A 26,421-nucleotide genomic window follows, 5' to 3' on the forward strand; every position below is an offset into this window, starting at 1 on the left:
TTTTCTTGGCCTGAAGGATGGATCCACATTGAGTGAATGCTCGATAACATCTCTGTTGACACCACAGAGATCATTGGCTGACCAAGCAAAGACATCTTTGTTGTTGAATAAAAATCTTATCAAAATCTTCTCTTGCTCATCAGATAGCTAAGATCCCAACAACACCCTTTGTTCTGCTATGTCTTTGCATAGTAGCATAGGCTTTGGCTGATCTGCCGAAGCAACCTTCTCTCTTTTGTGCTTAAACTGTTGACAAGCTTTGGCTTCGTCTATGTTATGGATTGCTTTTGAATCTGTCCAATTTCCTTCAGCCTTTCTGGCAGCTTCTTGACTTCCATGGATAGTGATGGGCCCTTGATCCGAAGGTATCTTTATGCATAAGTATGTTGGATGGAGTATAGCTTCGAAAGCATTGAGTGTCCCTCGACCAATGATTGCATTGTATGGGTATTCCATATCAACAATGTCAAAAACAACTTGCTTAGTTCTTGTATTGTGGACATAGCCGAAGGTAACTGGCATTGTGATTTTGCCAAGTGCCACAATCAGCCTTCCTCCGAAGCCACAAAGAGGGTGTGTAGCATCATGAATCTTGTCTTCTGGCTCTTGCATATGTCTGAAGGCCTTAGCAAATATGATATCTGCTGCACTGCCTGTGTCAACCAGAACATTATGGACCAAAAACCCCTTGATGACACAAGATATGACCATAGCATCATTATGAGGGTAATCCTTGAGTTGAAGGTCCTCCTGGGAGAAGGTGATTGGGATGTGGGACCATTTGGACTTGATGAAGGGTCCTTGCACCCCCAACATGTTGCACCCTTCTCTGTGCTTCCTTCTTCTGCTTCTTGTTAGCTGGCTCTGAGCTTGAACCGCCTGTTATCGGGAGCACCAACTTCGTAGCCGAAGGTGCTATGACTTGGTTACTGAACGAAGCCATCAGCTCAAAAGTGGAAGTGAGTTCACCGGAGGTGGGCACCAATGTTGGGGACTTGTTCTCAAATGCTATAGGAACAAGGCAACATAAAATGTTAAATGTTTGTTGGGGACTTGTTCTCAAATGCTAAGAGTTAAGAACAAGGCAACATAAAAAGTGTTAAATATAAAAGTCCTTCATCCTTCAAGACATTATATCCCTTCGGATATAATGAATTCCGGACGAAGGTTATGAAGGAAGAAACCTTCGTAAGCTCGATAGATGATAAGGAAGAATTCATATATGGAATACAAAGAATAATATAGATATTATCATCAATTTATTTTTATTTTCATTATCATATTCAGAATAACAAATTACAAATGTACCTTCGGATCAACGGAAAGTAAGGGTACATGCGTGATGCGAAAAGCGAATGCCAAGTCAGCGTGAACAATACGGGAGTACTGTTCATCTATTTATAGGCAAGGGACGCAACCCGTGTAGAATTACATTTGTGCCCTTTACATTTATCAATAACTCTATAGTAATTCTTCGGGGTCTAATTTGCCTTTTCATCTTTAAGTCGGTTCCCCTTCTCTGCTATCATGCTGAAGCTTTTCTGCGCACAGCTTCATGATCATCTTATCCTTCGTCATAATCGCTTTCCGTCTCGCTCAAGCTTCGTCCTGACCATACTCTTGTATACTCATGACCCGATTCCGAAGAGACCTGTTCACATATTTCACTTGGAAAACATTGTTAAATCATGTTTTTGAGGACCTTCGGAAGTCGAAGGCCCCCAACAGTAGCCCCTCGCAATATTAATTTGCTAGAATGATAAATTCATATTGCGACATGGACGAAGGCCTTAAGTCGAAGGTCCGAAAAAACACCTTCCCTTTGCTAGAATAGCAACAGTCATTGACAAGCGGAACCCTTCAGTTTTCAACGCACTAGGTGTATAAATAAGAGCTTACCACGAGTTTATTTGACACGCTTTCTTGCCATCTGCTCTTGCTCACTCAACTTTTAGCCTGTGCGCAGCAACACTTGCTTGGCTTTTTAAATTTTTAAGCTTCGGATTTGAGAGCACTTTCTCAGCGCTTGCGAAGATGTCTGAAGATAAGAAAGCTGTTGCTGAATCGAAGCTGAGCCTTTCTGAGGAGATGCATCTCGGGTTTCTTCAGTCAATAGCAAAGACCAATACAGAGAAGATCACTAGGGAGATTTTGGAGGGTTTATCTGAAGACACTGGTGACAGTGACAGCTATGATGTAGAAAGTGGGGGTGAAGACTCCGAAGATCGACCGTGGCGACCAAGTCACACAGTCTTCGGAAAATCGAGCATTAAACAGAGTCATCTTGATAACATGAGGGGAAGATATTTTCGAGACATGTCTACTGTGAGGGCAGATGACGGGGAGAAGACTGTGCCTACGCCCGAAGAGAATGAAGTCGTAATCTTCCGAAGCTTCTTAAAGGCTGGACTTCGGTTTCCCTTGAGCAGTTTTGTCGCGGAAGTACTGAAGATATTTGAAATCTACCTTCATCAACTTACTCCCGAAGCAATCATAAGAATGGGCATCTTTGTTTGGGCCGTGAGAAGCCAAGGTTTAGAACCAAATGCAAAAAGTTTATGCAACATACATGAGCTATTGTATGAGACAAAACCCTGGGGTAAAGAGCAGTATCACAACAATTTTGGCTGCTACAGCTTCGGCGCCCGGTCTGGGTCAAGCTGTCCTGTGCCAACCTTTCGAAAGAGGTGGCCCGGCGACTGGATGACGGAATGGTTTTATGTGAAGAATGACTTGAAAACACGGGAAGATATTAAAGATATCATTATGCGTCCTATCTGGCAACGCTTCGGCCTTTGGAGGCCAAAGGTGGAAATGAATGAAGCAGCCAAAGAATGCCAGAGAGCCTTCGGCGTGGTTTGCTCTTTTATTGGGACAAGGGATTTGGTACAAGAACACATTGCCTTTAGAATATGGCCACTTGTAGAAAAGTGGGAAATGCCGAAGGAGACCGTTAGAGAAATTGACGAAGGTGGATTAGTTAGGCTAAAATACACATTCCAATATGGAGATAAATTCGTCGAGCCAGATGATGACTGGCTAAAAAGTATTGAGGCCATAAGTGATGAATTGCTTGGATTATACTCGAAGGACGAAGACACTGCACTATCAGCGGCCTTCGGAGGCCGAAAGAAGAAGAGACTCAACCGAGTATTTGATGCAATTGGGTTTGTCTACCCCGACTACCGTTATCCATCGCGGGGTCAAAAAAGAAAGAATACATCTTCTGCGAAGGAAGCTGCTTCAGCCGCTCCTAGCGAGCCGGCGCCGAAGAGGAAAAGGGTAAAGGTTCTCACACACTAGCCACATTATATTGAACCGGCTACAGTGCCTGAGTTTGTCGGTGAGACCTCTTCGGCCACCGAAGCTAAAGAACCAACTCCCCTACCAAATATTGAAGGGCTGGCCGAAGTGCCGGCGACGGAAAAAAATAGAAGAATCGAGGGCTAAGAAACAAAGACATCAGAAGTTCTAAGTCCTTCAGCAAAAATTGAGGCAGCAAAAAGCCAAAAGGGTCCAGCAGTGACCCCCAAAAGAAAAATGATGGTTAATGTGCTGGATGTTTTGGAGACAATTAAGTCTTCAAGCACAACTCCGAAGAAAATTGTTGAATCTTCCGAAGTGCATATTGAAGCATTTGATGCCGAAACTTCAAAACATAAGTCCGAGACTGAAGCTGGGCCTTCAGAGCCCACCAAGGTGAAATCCTTGGAAACCGAAGGAACAGAAACAACAGAACAAATTTCGGCTGAAAAAACTGACACTGCCGCCCCCGAAGCATCTTCCGAAACCTTCGATTACATTTTACGTCATGCTTCGGGGAAAAAATTGACTGAAAAAGAAAAGCAAGAGGCCCAGTTTTACGCTCACAAACTGAAATATCCAAAGGGGGCGTTGATATTCAACGTCAGTGGAGAAGAAGACTTTTTGTATTGTCTCCCTGACAACAAGGAGATTTCTGTCTGTCGGGAGATGAGCAAGAGCTTCGGATTCCCAACACTAGAAAACGGGCTCTCGGTGCTATCAAAAGACGAACTAGCCGACAGCTTGGCGTATAATAGCTTAAAGGTGCGAAAATAAGGTTTTTGTATTATTTCCTGAAATCAAAATTTTTCATTTGTTTAAGCTTATTGAAACCAAACTTTTTGTAGGGTCTTATACTTAGCAATTCCCTCAGGGCTCAAAAAGATGCTGAAGACGAAGGGTGCGTTATGGCCCTGAGCAACCTTCGTTCCGAAGTAATTGAACTAAGGAACGAAGGTCTTGAAAAAGATAAAATATTATATTCATTGATAGATAAAATAAAAGAAGACGAAGCTACTTTTAAAGCTCAAGCTGAGGCTCAGAAGCGTGAAATTGAAGATCTTCGTAAACAACTAGCCAGAGCTAAAGAGGAGCGCACCCTTGAAGAAACAAAACAAGAACTCAGTGAACAATGGGCAAATCATTTGGAGAAAAATGTTGAAGAGCTTCGTGCATCTAAGAAAAGATGCTATGAGAAATCTACAGAATGTGTTAAAAAAGTAAAAACTAGCTTCGCCAGCGTTGGCGCTTTTTCAAGTGAAGAGAACTTCATAAAGGGTGACCCCGAGGGCCCAATCGAATGGATTAGTCACGAAGCTGAGGCCTTTGAAGAAATTTTAAATAGTCGCGGAGACATATGTGCCTTTTCGGGTGCTAGGGGGATTGCTACCATTTTGGAGAGGAAAGACTGTGAGCATGTGAAATTCTTGGCACAATCCGAAGCCGCCTTATCCTCCAAAGATATAAAAGACCCCTCGGCCGAAGCAAGCCTGGTTGGTGGAAAATTTTTCACCGACATCTGGGACAATGGTGGTCGGGAAATGGCCCAAGAAATTATTAGAAAAAGCGAGAAAGGCATTCATGACGCTAGGAAAGTAGCAGAGGCTACTGAAAAAAGTGCGGATCCCGAAGAGCAATTAGGTACTGACTAGTGGTTTTCGGCTCTTTGTTGTAATTTTTAATTTCAGACTTGCTTACGTTTTGTAATAAAGCCGTACTTTCTCCTCCCTCAGAGCCTACCGAGCCATCGGTGGACCCCCCGCAAAGGGGGACGACGAAATTAGAAAAATGGCCGAAGCCATCATGGATAAAGTTGTTGATCAGCTACTAAACGAAGCTGCAGAAATAGTTCTACGGGAATATTAAATGTTATTGTAAAAACATTTAGAATGTAACATTTGCTGAGAAGCATGTGTAATATTTTGTAATTTTGAATGTAATATATTAGCTGTTTATGGTTTTATTTTTTACGATGCATGAAACTTCTTATACATACCATTTTTGAGCATTCGGCGAAAAAACACCTTCCCTTCTTTTCATGCTTCGTAAACAATATCCGTGTTCTCATAAGATCAGTAACCAATCCTCGTAAAATCAATAAGCAATAGATCTTTCCATTTCAGAACTTGACGAAGGTATAACTCTTCAATAGCTATTTTTTGTGCCTTGTCACTATTTCTTCGAAACAGTTTTCGAATATCAATACTGAGACCCCCTTCTTGCGCTATTGATGCAATATGATGTATGATGTTATGTTATGCAAATGATGTAATGATGTGATGTTATGCAAAATGATATTCGCCGAAGGTCGATGTTTTTTTCACTGCAAGCCTCCCTTAGGAGCTTCTTCGCCTTTTACTTCAGCGGAATCAGCGTTTATTTTTCGCTGTAAGCCTCCCTTAGGAGCTTCTTCGCCTTTTACTTTCAGCGGAATCAGCGTTTATTTTTCGCTGTAAGCCTCCCTTAGGAGCTTCTTCGCCTTTTACTTTCAGCGGAATCAGCGTTTATTTTTCGCTGTAAGCTCTGCATTCCCTTCGGAACGACTTTTGAGCAGAAAACTTACACTGCGCTCCCTTAGGAACGACTTTTTACTGCTTCGTAAACAATTACGCTGCGTTCCTTAGAACAAAATTTTTGATAATCTGAAGGTCCTCCTTGCCACCATAAATTCTTATGCTTCGGCAACTTAAGCCTATGGAGAAGATATATTCTTTCATTATGGTAAAAAGCGAAACTGTTACATGAAATTGAAAACGACAAAAAGGACTTAAACCTCCCATAATTGTTTCTTATTAAGAAGAAAATAATACTAAATGCGAAAAGCTGCTGTCGGGGTAGGATATTTGTCAGTAAATATGCTTCGACTCTAGCACAATGCTATTGACTGTGCGAGCTTCGGACTCTTCTCTGAAATCCCGCTGAAGGTGAATGTGCTGACTCCCTTCTGGCTGCTGGCCTCGTTGCGTTGGTGGTGGAGGTGGAGGCTGTTGCCAAGATGCTTGGGGTTGGCTTGCCGAAGCAACGGAAACTGCAGGGTGGTTGCCTACATATTTTGGAATGTAAGGCGAATGGTACGAAGTAGTATGCATGACTTGTTTCGGCTGACTCTGTTATGCTGCAGCTTCTGCTATCTCCTTTTGCTTCTGGATGGTAACGTGGCACATCCTGGTGGTATGGCCCTTGTCCTCACCACAGAATAGACAATAAATTTTCCTTGGCTGATTCCCAAATCTTCCTCCGAAGCCCCTCGCGCTTCTGCCCCTTGGAGCTGGCGGCCGGAAAGAGCTTTGTTGCTGCCCCGAAGCTTGCGAGGAGTACTGTGGCCTTTGCTGTTGACTCCCTCTATCATCACTCTGAGTAGAGTTGTGAATTGACCTGACATGCCTCGGATGGAATCTTCCTCCGAAGCCCTTGGTCATTTCAGAGAACCTGTATGCTTTCTCCCTTCTTTGGCGGAAGTCATTGTCAGCTCGAATATACTCGTCCATCTTCTGGAGCAGCTTCTCCAAAGTTTAAGGAGGCTTCCTGGCAAAGTATTGGGCTGAAGGTCCCGGTCGAAGCCCCTTAATCATGGCCTCAATTACAATTTCATTGGGCACTGTTGGTGCCTGAGCCCTCAGACGCAGGAACCTTCGGACATACGCCTGAAGGTATTCTTCGTGGTCCTGGGTGCACTGAAATAAAGCTTGAGCAGTGACCGGCTTCGTTTGAAACCCTTGGAAGCTGGTTATCAGCATGTCCTTCAGCTTTTGCCATGAGGTGATTGTTCCTGGCCGAAGAGAGGAATACCAGGTTTGTGCAACACTCTTGACAGCCATGACGAAAGACTTTGCCATAACTGCAGTATTGCCACCATACGAGGATATGGTTGCTTCATAACTCATCAAGAATTGCTTCGGGTCTGAATGACCGTCGTACATGGGGAGCTAGGGTGGTTTGTAAGACTGGGGCCAAGGTGTAGCCTGCAGTTCTGTTGACAGAGGAGAAGTATCATCAAAAGCAAAATTTCCATGATGGAAATCTTCATACCAGTCGTCCTCGTTGTAGAAGCCCTCCTGATGAAGCTCTCTGTGCGGAGGCCTTCGGTTCTGGTCATCTTGAGCAAGATGACGAACTTCTTCAGAGGCTTTGTCTATCTGCCTTTGCAGGTCAGCTAGACGAGCCATCTTTTCCTTTTTCTGTTGGATCTGTTGATGGAGCATCTCCAAGTTTTGGATTTCTTGATCCAAGTCGTCCTCCGGAGGCGTTGGACCGGTGGCCTTCCTCTTCTGGCTTCGGGCCTCCCTAAGAGAAAGAACATCCTGATTGGGGTCCAGCGGCTACGGAGTGGCAGCCCCTGTTGCTGGAGCTTTCTTCGGCGGCATGACGAAGGTGATGCTTGCCGAAGGTGTTCAAAACTCAAAAAAATGGAAGTGAGTTCACCGGAGGTGGGCGCCAATGTTGGGGACTTGTTCTCAAATTCTAAGAGTTAAGAACAAGGCAACATAAAAAGTGTTAAATATAAAAGTCCTTCGTCCTTCAAGACATTATATCCCTTCGGATATAATGAATTCCGGACGAAGGTTATGAAGGAAGAAACCTTCGTAAGCTCGATAGATGATAAGGAAGAATTCATATATGGAATACAAAGAATAATATAGATATTATCATCAATTTATTTTTATTTTCATTATCATATTCAGAATAACAAATTACAAATGTACCTTCGGATCAACGGAAAGTATGGGTACAGGCGTGATGCGAAAAACGAATGCCAAGTCAGCGTGAACAATACGGGAGTACTGTTCATCTATTTATAGGCAAGGGACGCAGCCCGTGTAGAATTACATTTGTGCCCTTTACATTTATCAATAACTCTATAGTAATTCTTCGGGGTCTAATTTGCCTTTTCATCTTTAAGTCGGTTCCCCTTCTCTGCTATCATGCCGAAGCTTTTCTGCGCACAGCTTCGTGATCATCTTATCCTTCGTCATAATCGCTTTCCGTCTCGCTCAAGCTTCGTCCTGACCATACTCTTGTATACTCATGACCCGATTCCGAAGATACCTGTTCACATATTTCACATGAAAACATTGTTAAATCATGTTTTTGAGGACCTTCGGAAGCCGAAGGCCCCCAACAATGTTAACACCCTTCGTCCTTCGAAGCATTATCTCCCTTAGGATATAATGATCCTCAGACAAAGGTCATGAAGGACTTACCTTCATCACCGTAGCATATGTTAATGAAAGAAGAAGCATATGAAACATAAGAGACAATATGAATAATCATATGATATTATTTACTATCTCTTCTTCATATTATTATGGATAAACAGAAACAATATTGAATTACATTTATACCTCCGGCTTGACAGAAGGTAAAAGTCCAAGCGTGACGCACGAGCGAATACAAGTCAACGTGAACAGTACAGGGGGTACTGTTCACCTATTTATAGGCACGGGACGCAGCCCGGTCAGAATTACATTTATGCCCCTGATGACTAGTTATAATCATGACACAAATCATCATGGACTGAACAGTCTTTTCCTCTTTAAGTCGGTGCAGCCCTTTGTCTCAAGGCATGTCGCTATGCCGAAGCTCCCTGGATCGTAGCTTTGGCGTGTACCTTCGCGCTGTGTTTGATTATACGCTGATCTTTTGAAGGTGCTTCTTCTTAAAGGACCTTCAGCGATGAAGCAGGCCCCCAACAATTACTTCAATGCTCGAGAATGCTGACTATCAACATGTTAAAGTCATAGGAGAAGCAAACTTCGGCATGGTCGTGGAAGATATTAGGGCTCCTTTGAAGAACATACTCAACGTTGTGAAAAGATTTTTTCTTCGAGTTGTGGAACAAAGGTGGCCGACACCTAGCTTCCTTGGAAGCCGAAGAGTACACCAGGAAGGTTTATTTATGAACTTTCTTAAATACTTAGATTGCTTGTCTTTTCTGTAGAGCAAAGAAATGAAGAAGAAGACGAAGAAGCTGAAGAAGTATGAAAGGGACGAAGCATATCTGAAATATTAGGCTGAAGAGACTTCTGTATTTTGAAACAAACATTTATGTGGTTGAAGTATTGCTTACTGTAATATAACACTTTTCTTTTTGTTGCTTTCCTTATTTGCTCTCTAGATGCATTATTGCGCGTGAAACCAAATCTTTCTGGTATTTTGAGCCGAAGGTGAAAAACACCTTCCCTTCTTTTCACTCGAATCAAAGCCTCCGAAGTTTACCTTTAATGGCCTTCTACATTATGTTCGCCTGATACTTTCAACTTAGCTCTGCATTCCCTTAGAAACGACTTCAGAGGTTTTTCACCTTTACTAGGTGATGATACTTTAGCTCTGCATGCCCTTAGGAATGACTTCAGAGCTTTCTCACCTTTACTAGGTGATGATACTTTAGCTCTGTATTTCCTTAGGAACGACTTTGAAGTGTTCTCACCTTTACTAGGTGATGATACTTTAGCTCTGCATTCCTTTATGACCGACTTCAGAGGTTTCTCACCTTTACTAGGTGATGATACTTCCCTTAGTAATGACTTTAGAGATTTCTCACCTTTGCTAGGTGATGATACTTACCTTCGTATTGGAGGCTCGAAATCAGGCCCTTCACTGATTTTGATTTTTTTTTGTATCCGAATGTACTGCTTCGGTATGGTTACTTTTCCGAGGAAATGTACCTTTATTGACTTTAGTTACTCTTTGCATAAATATTACTTCTTTAGCCCCATTAAAAAACCTTACCCCCTTCATAAGGAAAAAGGGTGACAAAGCTTGGTATTAGATGTAATATCTTCAAAGCTCATCAGTATTCCATGATCTTGGAATGTCATTTCCTTCCATGTCTTTTAACCTGTATGAGCCCAATCAGTTTGAAGCTGATACCAGGAATGGGCCTTCCCACTTCACTTGCAATTTTTCCAATGTGTCTGGGTTAACTACCCTTTGAGGCACGAGATGACTTGGTGCTATGTTCTTGAGTTTCACTTTCCTATCTCTCCATCTTATGGTTTCTTCTTAATACTTCTTTATGTGCTTGATAGCTTTGAGCCTCGACTCTTCTATTGCATCCTTCAAGACTTTTTCATTGTCTTGATCTTGAGTCGAAGCTATGACTCTTAGTGAACCCAACTTAACTTCTTTGGGGGTAAATGCTTCGTCCCGGAAGAGGAGTTTGAACGGTGTAAACCAAATATACCTTGATATAGATGTGTTGTGATTCCACACAACCTTGATAAGCTTTTTTGCCCACTTTCCCTTGGGAAATCCAACCAGAGACTTTGTGATTCCGAACAAAATTATGCCATTTGCCCTTTCACCCAACCGATTGGACTTTGGATGCCTGACCGAAGCAAAATGTATGTTTGTTCCCACTTGATTATAGAATGTCCTGAATGCTTTGGAGTAAAACTAAGTGCCATTGTCAATAGTGATAAACTTTGAGACTCCAAAGCAGCAAATGATGTTTTGCTAGAAAAACTTTTGGATGGTTGCCGAAGTTATTGTTGCCAATGCCTTCGCTTCGATCCATTTCGAAAAGTATTCCACTACCACTACTACATACTTCAAGTTTCCTTGTGCTGCTGGCATCAGGCCTATTATGTCCATTCCCCATTTTTGTAAGGGTTATGTAGGTTGTATCAGCTGGCTCAAGGATGAAGGATGTGTTTGTTCTCTTGCACACCTTTGGCAGTTGTCACACTTCTATACAAACTCCAATAATGTGTCCAAAGCTGCCTTTGGCTAGTAGAAACCTTGATGAAAGATTTTGTACCATCAAAGCTCTAGGCCAATATGTGATCCACATAGACCAGAATGTATTTTTCATATCATCCATTGACCTTCGTCTCTAGATGCACACTTCAGCAGAGGTGAGCAGACACCTTCCTTGTATAACACCCCTTCTATGACCTTATATAGCCTCGTCCTTGCCTATATCCTTTTAATGTATGCTTCATCATCAACTAGATGATTTTCTTGAAGGAAGGTTATAATCTTTGTTCTCCAGTCTTCATTGTGTGGGAGACATAGTTAAGATGTCTCTTTCCATCAAATCTACCGAAGGTGCTTACAGTACTTCAAAGAACACTCTGGGAGCAAGGGGAGCCCTTGAGCGGCAGACTTGGCCAACATGTCAGCATGCTCATTGTCCAGTCTCAGGATATTTTTCACTGGGAACCCTTCGAAGGAAGAATCCATCATCCGGACCATGTCAGGCACTTCACTAAGCTTGAATTCTTTACTTTGCTTGACTTGTCCACCTGTCCTGTGATGACTTGAGAATCTGATTTCAAGACTGCCCTTCTTACACCCATTGCCTTTAGTTTCCTCAATCCAAAGAGCAGATCTTTGTATATCGCTATATTGTTTGTACACTGAAACTGCAGCTTTGCAGCATATGAAGTTCTTACTTTGGATGGTAAAATAACAATAGCTGTAGCATCAGCCCCGAAGGATCCCCATGAACCATCATAGAAAACTGTCTAGACAGCTTCGTCTGATGGGGCAGCTTCATCCTGTGGGCTAGGAGTCCAATCAACAATGAAGTCTTCTAGTGCTTGGGATTGAATAGATGGTCTGTGAACAAAGTCGATGACAAAATCATTGAGCTCTACTGCCTATCTTCCAATTTGGCTCGAAGCCTGCCCTTTCTATTTCTTATAATATCCTTGAGTGGCTAAGATGATGGTATAATAATATTATGGGATTGAAAATAGCGTCAAAGCTTTCTTAAAGCCATCAGGACTGCATACAAGACTTTTTCCATTTCTTTGTAGTTTCTTTTGGATGGGCCTAATACTTCGAACACAAAGTAGACATGCATTTGCCTTTTTACACCTTCCTCCTCCACCTCTTGAACCAAAGCAGCACTCATAGTTGACTGCGAAGCTGATACATAAAGCAATAGAGGAGCCCCTAGCAAAGGTGGGGAGAGCGTTGTTAGCTTTATCAGATAATATTTCAACTCTTCAAAGGCTTACTGCTAAGAAAGTCCACACTAAAAGACCTGTGCTAACTTAAAGACTCTGAAGATCGGCAAGCTTCGTTCTATGGATCTCGAGATGAACTTGTTTAGAGAAATAAGTCTTCTACTAACCTCTAATCCCCTTTTCTTGACATCAGTTGCTCCATCTAATGTATCTCTTCAATTTTATGCAGGTTTGCTTCAATTCCCTTTGTTGACACAAGCACCCTAGAAATTTGCCCTTTTTTACTCCAAAGACACACTTCTCAGTGTTCAACTTTATGTCTGCCCTTCAGAAATTAGCAAAGGTTTCTGGAGATCTGAGATATGGTCTTATTGCTTCGTGCTTCTCACGATGATATCATCAAGATAAGTTAAAATTAAAACATTTCTGCCTAGTTGAAAGGGAAATGTGCCCTTGGGCTATTTCTATAATGTTTTGGTGATTAAATGCCCAACACGTTTGATTAAGTTCTTATGTGCTAAATAAGTGAGAAGTGCAAATCATATAACAAGGTATGTTTCTAGACTTAGTAAATTGGTTTTTGAATACTAACATGTTTATCTAAGTGCTAGAAACAGAGCCAAGAAAAGAAGAAAAGCATTGAAAAAGTCTTGGCTGTGTACAGCCAAATACCAGCTCGAGCCTGGCACACCGGACTGTCCGGTGGTGCACCGGATAGGGTTCGGTGCCCCAGGCGAGCTGAAGGTGAACCAGCTGCTCTCAGGAGTGACGCGACTATAAATCACCGGACTGTCCAGTCAGTCGTCAACGACAAACTCGTCGCTCTCGGGAAAAGGAAAAGGCGACGTGGCTATAATTCACCGGACTGTCCGGTGGGGCAACAGACTGTCCGGTGAGCCAACGGCGCCTGTGGCCAACAGTCGTCCGCTCGATCAACGCGCGACACGTGGCCCGCTCCAAGGGTCGGCTGGTTGCACCGGACTGTCCGGTGTGCATCGGACAGTGTCCGGTGCGCCAACCGGCCCCGAGGAGCAACGGTCGGCTACGCCCGATATGGAAGGAGATCGCGCACCGGATAGCTACAGGACCTGTCCGGTGGCGCACCGGACTGTCCGGTGCGCCACTCGGCAGAAGGCAAGAATAGCCTTCCATGTTGATCTCCAACGACTCCTAGCTGCCTTGGGGCTATAAAAAGGGACCCCTAGGCGCATGGAGCAGTACACCAAGCTTACAAGAAACATCCTAAGACACCTAGACTCTACATTCACACAATCGGATCATCGTTCTTGAGATTTGAGCATTGTTCAAGTTGTAAACTCCTTGCGCTGTGTTTGTGTGCTCACTTCTTCACTTGTGTGTGTGGTTGTGCTGCAGATTTGAGTCTTGCGTGTGTTGCTCTTCCATCCTTACTCTGTGCTTTCTTTGTGATCAATATTGTAAGGGCGAGAGGCTCCAACTTGTGGAGATTCCTCGCAAACGGGAAGGATACTCTGAAAGGAAAAGACTGTGGTATTCAAGTTGATCATTGGATCACTTGAAAGGGGTTGAGTGCAACCCTCGTCCATTGGGACGCCACAACGTGGAAGTAGGCAAGTGTTACTTGGCCGAACCATGGGATAAAAATCGCGTGTCTCTTGTGTTTTATTTCTGTGATTGTTTTTGTTCACAAGAACTCGCTTCATAGCTACTTAGTCGCACTAACACTTTAATATTCAAGTTTGTGGCTATTTAGTGTTTGATTTACAGGATCACCTATTCACCCCCCTCTAGGTGCTCTCAATTGGTATCGGAGCCATACTCTTCATCTAAGGGACTAACCGCCCGAAGAGATGGATCCTAAGGGAAAGGGGATGGTGGTCAACGATAAGGAGAAGGAGTCCCTCTTCAACGAGCCAAGAGACGACAAGCCCACTGACTCAAGCTCGAGTCACAAAAAGAGAGACGGGAAGAAGAAGAGACGCATCAAGAAGATCATCTACTACGACAGCGATGCATCTTCTTCTTCACCAAGGGACGACGACGACTCCTCATCCAAGAAAAAGATGGTTAATCAAAACTATTCCTTTGATTATTCCCGTATTCTATATAATTCGAATGCCCATTTACTTTCTATTCCTCTTGGAAAACCCCCACACTTTGATGGAGAGGATTACTCATTTTGGAGCCATAAAATGAGTAGTCATCTATTTTCTCTCCATCCTAGCATTTGGGAAATTGTAGAAAATGGGATGCATTTTGATAGTACGGATAATCATGTGATTATTAATGAACAAATTCATAAAAATGCCCAAGCTACTACTGTCTTGCTAGCGTCACTTTGCAGGGATGAGTATAATAAAGTGAGTGGCTTGGACAATGCTAAGCAAATCTGGGACACCCTCAAGATATCTCATGAGGGAAACGACGCCACTATGATCACCAAGATGGAACTAGTGGAAGGCGAGCTGGGGAGGTTCGCGATGATCAGGGGAGAGGAGCCAACTCAAACCTACAACAGGCTCAAGATCCTGGTCAACAAAATTCGAAGCTATGGGAGCACAAGATGGACGGATCATGATGTCGTCTGACTCATGCTAAGGTCATTTACTGTAATTGACCCCCATCTTGTCAACCTTATTCGTGAAAACCCCAGGTACACCAAGTTGACGCCCGAGGAGATCCATGGAAAATTTGTGAGCGGGTGCATGATGGTGAAGGAGGCGCGATACGTCGACGATACTCTAAATGGTCCACTGCCCATCCACGAGCCGCAGCCCATTGCTCTCAAAGCAACAAGCAGCAAGGAGGCGCTACAAAGCAAGTTAGCACAAGTGGAGGCTGTCGAGCTCAATGAGGAAGAAATGGCGCTTATCATCAAGCGTTTCAAGACCGCACTCAAAGGACGCAAAGAGTATCCCAACAAGAATAAAACAAGGGGAAAGCGCTCCTGCTTAAAATGCGGTAAGATTGGTCATTTTATTGCTCAATGTCCCAATAATGAAAATGACCAGGCACAAGAAAGACATGCGAAGAAGGAGAAGAACTACAGGAAGGCGAAGGGCGAGGCGCATCTTGGAAAGGAATGGGATTCTGATTGCTCTTCATCCGACTCTTACGATGAAGGATTGGCTGCCTCGGCCTTCGACAAGTCTTCGCTCTTCCCCAATGAACGCCATACTTGCCTTATGGCTAAGGAGAAGAAGGTATGCATTCGAGATAACCCCAAGTACTCTTCTTCTAGTGATGAGGAATCATCTGATGATGAAGTAGATTACACTAATTTTATTAAGGGTTTAGATAGAGATAAAGTAGACAAAATAAATGAACTAATTGATGCTCTTAATGAAAAGGATAGACTTCTAGAAAAGCAAGAGGACATTTTGTATGAAGAACATAATAAATTTGTTAGAGTTCAAAAATCTCTTGCTTTAGAAATTAAAAGAAATGAAATGATATCCTCTGATTTGTCTGCTTGTCATGAATCTGTCTCTAGTCTAAAAGATTTAAATATGGAATTAAATGCTAAACTAGAGGAAGCAAATGCAACTAGATCATGTGTAGAAAATGTAGTTATTTGCAATAGATGTAAGGACTTTGATGTTAATGCCTGTGATGAACATCTCATTTCTATTGCTAAATTAAACGATGAGGTGGCAAGTCTTAATGCTCAACTTAAGACTTGCAAAGTTGATTTTAATAAACTAAAATTTGCTAGGGATGCCTACACAGTTGGTAGACACCCCTCAATTAAGGATGGACTTGGTTTTCGAAAGGGAACCAAGAACTTAACAAGCCAAAGGACTTCTGATTCCAAAGGGAAAGGGAAGGCCCCTATGGTTAGTAGTTCTCAAGAGAACCATGCCTATATGTATGATAGAAAATTTACTAGGCATGCTTATAATAATAGATGCCATGATCATGCTGTTTTACCTGGTTATCATACTTCTCATGCTATGGTTGCTTCTAGCTCTACTTATGCTCATGGTAGAGGTAGGCCTAGGAGAAATTATGCTACTCATGCTTCTAGGAAAGTATGCAATAAACCTACTACTGTTTTTCATGCTTGCAACACTTCTTTTGTCCTTTCATGTAAAAATGCAAAAGTAGTTGCTAGGAAGTTGGGATCCAAATGCAAGGGAAACAAAACTTGCATATGGGTTCCAAAAACTATTGTGACTAACCTTGTAGGACCCAACAAGAGTTGGGTACCTAAAACCCAAGCTTAAATTGCCTTGCAGGTTTATGCATCCGGGGGCTCAAGCTGGATTATCGACAGCGGATGCACGAACCACATGACGGGGGAGAAGAAAATGTTCACCTCCTACGTCAAGAACAAGGACTCCTAGGATTCGATCATCTTTGGAGATGGGAACCAAGGCAAGGTTAAAGGATTAGGAAAGGTAGCCATCACATCCGAGCATTCTATCTCCAATGTGTTTTTAGTTGAATCGCTCGGATACAACTTATTGTCTATGAGTCAATTATGTAACATGGGTTATAATTGTTTATTCACAAATATATAGATGTATCTGTCTTTAGAAGGAGTGATGGTTCATTAGCTTTTAAGGGTGTATTAGACGACAAGCTCTATTTAGTTGATTTTTCGAAAGAGAATGCCGATCTAGATGCATGCTTAATGGCTAAGACTAATATGGGCTGGCTTTGGCATCGCCGTCTAGCACATGTTGGGATGAAGAACCTTCATAATCTTCTAAAGAGAGATCATGTGTTAGGACTAACCGATGTCTGTTTTGAGAAAGACAGACCTTGTGCAGCATGTCAGGCAGGGAAACAGGTGGGAAGCACTCATCACAGCAAGAATGTGATGACAACATCAAGACCACTGGAGCTTCTTCAGATGGATCTCTTCCGACCCGTTGCCTACCTCAGCATTGGGGGAAGTAAGTATGGTTTTGTAATTGTTGATGATTTTTCTTGCTTCACTTGGGTGTTCTTTTTGCAGGACAAATCAGAAACCCAAGGGACCCTAAAGCGCTTTCTAAGGAGGGCTCAAAATGAATTTGAGCTAAAGGTGATGAAGATAAGAAGCAACAATGGGTCCGAGTTCAAAAATCTACAAGTTGAAGAGTATCTTGAGGAGGAAGGCATCAAGCACAAGTTCTCCGCTCCCTACACACCACAACAAAATGGCGTGGTAGAGAGGAAGAACAGGACGCTAATTGACTTGGCGAGAACGATGCTTAGAGAGTACAAGATGCCTGAGCGGTTTTGGTCGGAAGCTATGAACATAGCTTGTCATGCCATTAATCGGCTCTACCTGCACCGTCTCCTCAAGAAGACCTCCTATGAACTCCTTACTGGTAACAAACCCAATGTCTCTTACTTTCGTGTATTTGGGAGCAAATGCTACATTTTGGTGAAGAAAGGTAGACATTCAAAATTTGCTCCCAAGGCAGTAGAAGGGTTTTTACTAGGATATGACTCAAATACAAAGGCGTATAGGGTCTTCAACAAATCATCAGGATTAGTTGAAGTCTCTAGCGACGTTGTATTTGATGAGACTAATGGCTCTCCAAGAGAGCAAGTTGATCTTGATGATATAGATGAAGAAGAAGTTCCGACGGCTGCAATGCGCACGATGGCGATAGGTGATGTGCGACCACACGAACTACAAGAGCAAGATCAACCATCTTCCTCAATAATGGTGCATCCCCCAACTCAAGATGGTGAACAGGTATCTCAAAAAGAAGGGCAGGATCAAGGGGGAGCACAAGAAGAACAGGTTATGGAGGAAGAAGCACCACGGGTCCCTCCAACTCAAGTCCTAGCGACGATCCAAAGACATCACCCCATCGATCAGATCTTGGGTGACATCAGCAAGAGAGTAACTACTCGCTCACGATTAGCTAATTTTTGTGAGCATTACTCGTTTGTCTCTTCTATTAAGCGTTTCAGGGTAGAAGAGGCCTTGAAGGATCCGAACTGGGTGTTGGCCATGCAGGAAGAGCTCAACAACTTCAAAAGAAATGAAGTCTGAAGCCTGGTGCCACGTCCAAAGCAAAACGTTGTGGGAACCAAGTGGGTGTTCCGCAACAAGCAAGATGTGCATGGAGTGGTGACAAGAAACAAGACTCGACTTGTGGCAAAAGGTTATGCCCAAGTCGCAGGTTTGGACTTTGAGGAGACTTTTGCTCCTGTTGCTAGGCTAGAGTCAATTCGGATATTATTGGCCTATGCTTCTCACCACTCTTTTAGTCTGTTCCAAATGGATGTGAAGAGTGCTTTCCTCAATGGGTCAATAAAGGAGGAGGTATACGTGGAACAACCCCCTGGCTTTGAGGATGACAGGTATCCTGACCATGTGTATAAGCTCTCTAAGGCGCTCTATGGACTTAAGCAAGCCCCAGGAGCATGGTATGAATGCCTTAGAGATTTCCTTATTTCTAATGCTTTCAAGGTTGGGAAAGTCAATCCCACTCTTTTCACAAAGACATGCAATGGTGATCTTTTTGTGTGCCAAATTTATGTCGATGACATAATATTTGGTTCTACTAACAAAAAGTCTTGTGAGGAGTTTAGCAGGGTGATGATGCAAAAGTTCGAGATGTCGATGATGGGCGAGTTGACCTACTTCCTTGGATTCCAAGTGAAGCAACTCAAGGACGACACTTTCATCTCCCAAACGAAGTACACTCAGGATCTTCTCAAGAGGTTTGGGATGAAGGACGCTAAGCCCGCGAAGACACCGATGGGAACTGACGGGCATATTGACCTCAACAAAGGAGGTAAGTCCGTTGATCAAAAGGCATACCGGTCAATGATAGGTTCATTACTTTATCTTTATGCTAGTAGACCAGACATTATGCTTCATGTATGCATGTGTGCGAGATTTCAATCCGACCCCAAGGAATGTCACCTTGTGGCCATTAAGCGAATTCTTAGGTATTTAGTTTCTACGCCTTGCTTCGGGATCTGGTATCCAAAGGGGTCTACCTTTGACTTGATTGGATACTTAGACTTCGACTATGCCGGGTGCAAGGCTGATAGGAAGAGTACATCAGGGACGTGCCAATTTCTAGAAAGGTCCCTAGTGTCCTAGAGTTCGAAGAAACAAACATCCATTGCCCTATCAACAGCTGAGGCCGAGTACGTTGCCGCAGGACAGTGTTGCACGCAACTGCTTTGGATGAGGCAAACCCTCCGGGACTTTGTCTACAATCTGAGCAAAGTCCCACTCCTATGTGACAATGAGAGTGCAATTCGCTTGGCGGATAATCCTGTTGAACACAGCCGCACTAAGCACATAGACATTCGGCATCACTTCCTGAGAGACCACCAGCAAAAGGGAGATATCGATGTGTACCACATTAGCACCGAGAACCAGCTAGCCAATATATTCACTAAGCCTTTAGATGAAAAAAGGTTTTGCAGGTTGCGCATTGAGCTAAATGTCTTAGATTCGCGTAACTTGGATTGATCTATAGCATACATGTGTTCTATGCCTTTGATCATGTTACTTTATGTATTTAAATCAGTTATTGTTTATTTATGGTGCTCAAGTTGTACAAGTCATCCCTGGACCTCACAAGTCCGTATGCAGATGTGCACATGTTTAGGGGGAGATGTGCTACAACTTGATCCCTTTGAGACTAATTTGTTTGTTTGAGTACACTTGATGTAGTCTCGAAGGTACATTGAAAGAGAAAATGAACTTGGACGACGCAAAGACTTCCACTACACTCCGGTATTAGTGTATTTAATTCCAAGTTCATCCTTGTGATCTCATTGCCTTTTTCTCTTAATTGACATTTTTGGTGAGGCAATGGGGTTAAAAGGGCAAAAAATGATCCCATTTTGGTGCTTAATGCCAAAGGGGAAGAAATTAAGGCCAAAGAAAATGGATCAGCCAACCACTAGAGAACTTTGAAAATAAGTAGAATTAGAATTTGTGATTTATCCAAAATACTCTTATTGCAAAATTTGGTCTCTTATGGGGGAGAATTCTGATTATGGGAAAAGGGGGAATTTTTGGCACTTGATCAATTTTACTCTTGGAATATCTCTCTATTTGCCCGAACAAGTGTGTTTGACTTAGAAATAGGAAAAAGAACTTGATTTGCAAAAATAAACCAAGTGGTAGCAAAGAATGATCCAAATATGTCAAATCTTGAGTAAAAAAATTGGTCTTCATTTGCATTGATATTGCACTTCTTTTTGTTGCTTTTTTATGTGTTGGCATAAATCACCAAAAAGAGGGAGATTGAAAGGGAAATGTGCCCTTGGGTTATTTCTGTAATGTTTTGGTGATTAAATGCCCAACACGTTTGATTAAGTTCTTATGTGCTAAATAAGTGAGAAGTGCAAATCATATAACAAGGTATGTTTCTAGACTTAGTAAATTGGTTTTTGAATCCTAACATGTTTATCTAAGTGCTAGAAATAGAGCCAAGAAAAGAAGAAAAGCATTGGAAAAGTCTTGGCTGTGTACAGCCAAATACCAGCTCGAGCCTGGCACACCGGACTATCCGATGGTGCACCGGACAGGGTCCGGTGCCCCAGGCGAGCCGACGGTGAACCAACTGCTCTCGGGAGTGACGCGGCTGTGACACCTCAGGTGTCTATTTCATGTTACGCCGTGAATTCATTGGATGTTCAGTGAAAATTTCTATTTCTCACTCACGTAAGTCTCTGACTATCCAGACTATTCATTCTCATTTCACCGGATTCGAAGTTATTCAGTCTCATGGAAGGCCGAATTTGGAGCCTATTAAAAACTTTTATTCTCGACACGAATGCAAATTCGGTAATCAGTCCCGATTTTTTTTAAAAATCTCGTCTAAAGCTCATTTAATCAAAACTCTCGACTATTGTTAGTGGATCTGTGCCCGAATCCAATTTCTCGATACTCGATCTATGTCCGAAAATTAATCTGAGTCCGTACTCTCAAACGGAATAGTCCTCTAATCAATTTTATCCGACTCGGCCAAATATCTCTATGTCCAAACCGAATCCAAAAATCAACATCGGCAATGATTTTTATTAATCCGACTCGCTTTATCTCGATGCTGAATCCGAAGCAGATCGATCTCGATTCATTTTATTTTTACTTATGCGCGAGAATTTAATTGCCAAGCAACACCCAAATAAAATGTCTCGGTTCATTTTATTCTGTGGCCTCTCGTACATCCGTATGTCAGTTCGCTCTGTTCCCTGCGTCGGTCTCAGCCAACGAGTGCGCGCGGCACAAATCGGCCGACAGATGACCTCTCCTCTCCTACCAATAATTGTCACCGTCCTGATAAACAACTCATACGGGAGCTCTTATCTCAGAGAAATCAAATAAAAAAATTAATTAGCTCCTAAGCAATCATCTCTTTTTCTCTTTAAATAATCAACCAGCGGCCACCATCTCCCTGTCTTCTTCTCCAGCCGACAGTGCCAGTCTGCCACTGCCAGCCCCTGGCCAGTGGCTGGCCACCAAATTCTGCCGCACATGGTGGCCAATGGGCTGCCAGCAGCTCATGTTAAATCAGCCAGACGCCAGCCTCCTCACGCACGCCAGGCAGTGCATTCTTCTTCCCCGCGCGCAGAGGCTCCCTGCAGCCATCTCCCTCTCTCCTTCCACATCCCAGCCGACTCCAGCCCCTTGGTCATGCGCTCCCTCTCCCAGGTCCGAGCTCAAGCGGTTGACGCCCAGGCTGGAGACCGAGCTCGCCTCTACCCTGGCCGCATTGGTGGCCAAAGTTCTGGTCGTTGGTGGAGATCTCGGCGTTGGCCTTCTTCCTGTGTCCCATGCCGCAGGAGCAGCAGCTCGTCCTCAGCAGCGCGCCGCGACTCTCTCTGCTCGTGCGCGGGATTTGCCGAGCAGGAGGTCCCCATGGCCGGCGCGCGCCCCTGCTGCATTTCCCCCTGCGAGCTCGAGCTTCCCTCTCGGCAACCCCACCTGGCCGCCATTTTCCCCAAGTGCTGGCGCATGGGAACTCTGTCCCCTATGTCCAGAAAACGCAGAGCTCGAGCACAACTCTCTGCTCCCTTCCATGTCCGTCCGTGGCTCCTCTCCTTGAGCGCCTTCTCTTCTGCTCCAGCCACTGCTCCTCAATGCCGGCACCCATTCAAGCTCCGGGCGCTGTCTGCCGAGACCGCGCGCGAGCGCAAGCTCAGGGCGCCCCCGCGATTCCCCAGCTCGCCAGCGCGCCTTCCTCTTCTCCATGGCGTGCCCTGCGCACCATTGCCGACATGCTCTACCTCGCTGTCCGCCCCATCTGAATCCGAGCAGCAGCTCTTCCCTCTCCATCGTTTCCCCTTCAGGCATGGCAACAGCAGCGTCTCCTCCCCTCTATTTTCTTGTGCATGCGCGCTAGGAACGCCCAGCTCCCTTCCTGGCCGAGCTGTGGCTCCTCTCCATGGATGCCGCGACGCAAATCCCCATGGCCGGCGCGCGCCCCTGCTCGTGCCTTCACGGTCGTCAACGCCGTCGACCTCGCGCAGCAGCCGTGACGCCAGTTCACGCAGCCACAAGGGTTCCCTCCGCGTCGCGCCCTCGGCGTCCTCGATGAAATGGCGCAGCGAGCAGCAGTCATGAGATCCCATCCGTGTCACTTGCATTGACCCGATTTGCGCAGCGCCTGCGCGTCGTCGTCGAAACCCGCGGTGAGCTCCTCGCTGTCCCGTGTTTCTCATGTTCGATAAAATAACCAAACTAATAATCGTGTATGTCGTTTAATCGCAGCCCTTGTCGACGTCACGCCTCGCGCATCGCTCGTCGGCAAAGAGCCCAAACTAATGGCATGCATGCGCGACGCGAGTCGGCCAGGTTGTTCGCCTTGAATGATTCATGATTTATTTTATTTACATATTCGGTCGATGATGTGCCTGCATGTGAATATGTGCGTGAAAGTATAATTTCATGAATGAACGCGTGTAGAGAAGAAACTGAAGTAGAAAAGAGCTCGGATATTTTTATATTTTGATAGGAAAAATATGTGATGCGTTGTTTGATGCGAAAAACTAAGTTACAAAATGCGGATTATGTTTTGAGAAATGCATCGATGTGTGTTTATATGAAAAGTATAATTGTTTTACGCAATGTGATGGGATTCGTGATTTTAGAGGGGATATATTTATTGATGTGACGAGTAGTTTAAAAAATGCTAGTTGTGTGGAGGATGTATTGTTAAGACATGAGTGTCGGATTTCATATACTAGTGGTTACGCTACGATGATCGAAGTGTCTCGAGTGCACGCCACCATATGGTTGTATGCGGGACAGGGTTATGCGCATGATAAGTTTAGTAAAAATCCACTGGTGTCACTGTTGTTAAGTTGAGGTTTAATTACGCGTGCAAAGTAATAATGGGTTTAATACTTAGAACTCTTAGTCGATAGTAAAAATTGTTTTGGTTTATATAGACAGGTGGTGACATGCCCAAGTAGTTGCCGCTTTCTCTATATTTATAAGATTAGTCGAGACGATGCGTATTGTGTGTTCGATAAATTAGGCTTCGCATATAGTGTATGATTGTGCTCACGATTTTGAGCGGACACTCCAAGTAAGTCAAGTAGGTTTGTGATACAAGTGTGTAATGGAGTTAGTTATTTTAGGATAATTATTGAAATACTCGGCTCGTGTGATAAACATGTATGCGTTCAAGATTTGGGAAGTAAATATATAGTGATTGCGATTTGGGGATCAGTGGTTTACGATTCGTATAGATTGGTCGATGTGTGAAAATACTTGTGAGTATGTGTGTTTATAAAAATGTGGCATTGTATGTTGAATCTCGGATTGCGATAATAATAGGCAAGCCGACGTGTATTATGTTATTTAGCGGTCTATGTCGTTGCTCTAGTTAGCCGACTGTTAGATGGCTTTGGTTAAGCTCGTAATCACAGTGATTTGCTTGTTTTGGTCTAGACGCGCATGGTTATGGTCGCGGGTAAAATTAGTGGTGTTCATGTGATGTCTAAGTAAAAATACAAATTAGTGTGTGAAGGGCGCAATCGATATACACATTTATACCGTGTTTGATTATTGTGGTGAATGTGTTTGTTGATTGTGTACGGTAATTCTAACGCGCGAAATAAGTTGTATAAAATTAGTAAGTCTACTTATTAGTCCTCATTTGATTAATTTAACGCTAACAAATGGTAAAGTGTTAGAATGGTTCGAGTCTCTAGAACGCGACAATTCTTGAAGTAAATAGGAGCTGAAATTATTAGTTGCTGTTTTGGACTGCACGCAGTGATTTTCCCGTGCTGTATGTTTGATGAACCAAATTGTGTTTTCTGTAGATATGTGCTATAGAAAAGTGGTAGATAACTTTATTATCTTGCTGGTGTTAAAATTTGACAGGCATAAGTCTGATCGTTTAGGAGCTATGCTTTTTACAAATTCAGTAACTGAATCTGTCCAAATTCTGTACAGATTTCAGAAACTGCGTTGTTTGCCTAATTTAATGTTATAATCTGTTCATGGTCGTTGTAAGAAAGTTGTAGATGCTTTTCTTATCTTGCTTGTGTTAAAATTTCACAATCATAGGCCTGACAGTTTAAGAGTTATGAATTTTACAAACTGGTTGCTGTGTTCTGTCCACCGTTAGAACAGATTTCGAAAATTGTGTTGTTTGATTTAGTTAAACATTGAATCACTTCTGGGTGATTATAAAAGTTGTGTAGTACTTTTGCTGAGCTTTCCAAAAAGTCTTGGATCACTCTTTTTGGTGACCTGAAGATTAAGTTATGAATGTTTAAAGTCTGAAGACTGAATCTGTCCAATTCTGGACAGCAAAGCCTTCTAGTGTCTTTTGTCCTTAGTTAAATATTGAATCACCTTGAGATGTTAATAAATAATATGTAGACAATTTTATTACCTTTCCAGAAAGTCTAGGATCAATTCGTTTGGATGTCTGAACCTGTAGTTGTGATTTTTTGAAGTCGCAAGTCTGAATCTGTCCAACCTGGACAGACCTGTTATTTTTGCACAGTTTGACTTTGTTAAGAGTCTAGTCATATTGAGACGATAATACCAAGGTTGTAGAGAACTTCTTAAAATTTCCAAAAAGTATTTGTTCACTATTTTTGGATATATATTTGAAGAATTACGACTGAAACAAGCAACTGATGTGCTGCTGTCCTAATTTTATTATGTTTGGTGGATTGCTCTACTCTGTGGTGTATTTCTTGAGTCGGTTGTTTCCTCGTTTTGACCTTGGTTGAACACGCAGTAACGATAATATAACTAATATAATTGAGCCTAAGTATATAGGTAACTAGTACACGTCTCGCTAAATTAGTGAACTAAATTAGTTAAGGTCTAATAAGTGTTTGCCTAGTGAATGATTGTAGAACCCGAGTAAGTGATTATTCCCTTTTAACTAAGTTTGTCTATATAGAAGCCATGACAAATTGATGTGTACTTAACTAGCATAATAATAAAGGAACTAATGAAAAATTAGAGCGAATGTGATAAATGCTTGCGCGTGTGATGCCGTGTTGCGCTGGTTAATTCTAGGAAGTGATTGTCGTCTTTCTAATGGTATTGATTACGTAGGCCCGATGACGTGTAGATAACTAATGCTAGCGTGTGGTTGTTTACGATGTCTTACAATTAATGTTTAGTTTGCTACCGTGTATTTGTATATCTTGTGGTATTTTTCATCATATTCATACATATGCATCTTGCATCTCATTTAGGACCGAGAGAGGATGATCGTGCAAGTGATGTGGTGTCAGCCATAAGATGCAGTTGGTGGACAACCCAAAGAAGGATGGACTTAACCAGTGGATGCTCGCCAAGCGAGTACCCCCAGCAAACACTATCTAAGTGTTAAATTAAAGGCAAGCCCCGGTTTTATGCATAACCGTTATATATGCTATTTTACTACACTTAATGTTTGTAGGCTTATACCGTGCACTTAAGTGTAGGAGTTGTCTGAAACCCTAGTTGCATGAACTCAGGATTCCTTTTGAGATGGATACTAGTGTGCTAGGTCGAGTAGCTGCTATGCTAAATCAGGATCTCGGTAGAAGTCGAGTGATTTTTCTAGCACTCGCGCGAGGTCAGGGATTGGTTGTATCCATTTTTGATAACATAATGATGATGGTCTGTGGACACGGATCCATGGGGATACGTTGTCTATGAGACAAAATTTGAATAAGGATTAACGTGCGGATACCTGTGTCAAGCGTTTGAATGTACTAAACACATGTCGGGAAAAATGGTAACCGGTAAACCTAGTACCTGAGTGAAGCCGGTCGCGGACTT

This window comes from Zea mays, chromosome 5 (assembly GCF_902167145.1).
Source record: "Zea mays cultivar B73 chromosome 5, Zm-B73-REFERENCE-NAM-5.0, whole genome shotgun sequence".
In the NCBI taxonomy this organism is placed as follows: domain Eukaryota; kingdom Viridiplantae; phylum Streptophyta; class Magnoliopsida; order Poales; family Poaceae; genus Zea; species Zea mays.